Raw genomic sequence first — 1343 nt, 5'->3', positions numbered from 1 at the left:
AAAAAAAACCCAATAACATTTTTCTATATGTAATTTGTGATTGTTATTTATAATACTGTCAAAGAAATAAATTATTTAAAATAAGTTGTTCAAGTTAATTTTCTTTCCTTTAGGTTGCAACTTTTTATAATAAAACTGATTAAGTATACAATAGCTGCGAACATGTTAGGACAGAGATACAGATTTTGTTTCCATGAATGCAAAATTTTATGTCTGGTGTTGACTACCATAGTTCTTCTTGGTTCTTTAATAAACACAGCAATTTGCAAGTTACCTTGCAAGATTTGTGCCACTTAACCCTTCATGTAGTGACTAGCTCATTTTTAGAAGTTAAACATCTTATGTCTTCTATTTGCTGTACCAAAACAAAATATGATCTCAAATGTCAATCCAACTGAGCAGTTCTGCTCGGTTGGATTGAGATTTGAGACCATATTTTGTTTTCAGATTTGAGACCATGACAAGCAAAGCCAAGATTTTTAAGTCTATCCTCAAACCAAACCATTTGTCCTATAATTGTTGTGCTGATAGTATAGCCCTCTCCATAGTATTTCCACAATGTAAAGAGAGTTGATTTGTTTAGGATGTTGTTTCTGTGACTTCTTGCACAACAAACAAGCTTAGCCCACACTTCAAAAAATAGCTTCCTGACCACTTCATTACCACTGCCAACCTTCAGAGTGGGTTCATTGAAGTATATAGCCTCGTCTGCTGACAAGGCTAGTGGGTGCCAGATGTGTTCAAAGCTGCTAAGTGGATTTTCTTATTTATTGATTTGAAATTATTGTTTTTCTAAAACTTCGGATTTAAATTTATTAGTATATCATTATTGGCCTTACTCCAGTATATGGTGCCCCCTTGTAATTGGCTGTTAGAACGGGGGAAAGCAGTGATTGACAGGTTGTGACCCTGCCTACTGATCATCCCCTCTTCGTTTCAAGCGGACGTCACATGACACGATGCCATTGGAGCACTAAATGCGAAATTCATTGTGTATTCTTTCTTTTGAATGTTGGTTTCTATTGTGTACGGTGCTCAGCTGCTACTTGTTACTTTGCTGCTAATTGCCTCGTGGTCCTGAGTTTGTGTCGTTATCCCGTTCCACTGATGAGGTGAGTTTAGTTTGATTTGTATTTCTGTGTTATTTTCACGTATCATTAACCTAGTATTGTGTCTGCTGCGTTCTTTTCAAAAAAAATTCTATGTTGCCGTTTTGTACTTATGCAAAGAGCAATTTTATTGTTCATTGCATGTGTTAATTGACTTTCATTTCTGTTTAGCAAAAAAAGGATAGGTTTTTACGCAACTTCGGGAAGGATTCAAGCAAAAACCAGATGGACAAA

Source organism: Mastigoproctus giganteus, chromosome 2 (genome assembly GCF_048544385.1).
Source record: "Mastigoproctus giganteus isolate SK-2022 chromosome 2, ASM4854438v1, whole genome shotgun sequence".
Lineage (NCBI taxonomy): Eukaryota > Metazoa > Arthropoda > Arachnida > Uropygi > Thelyphonidae > Mastigoproctus > Mastigoproctus giganteus.
The sequence above is the reverse complement of the archived record's forward strand: the minus strand, read 5'-3'. Positions refer to the sequence as shown.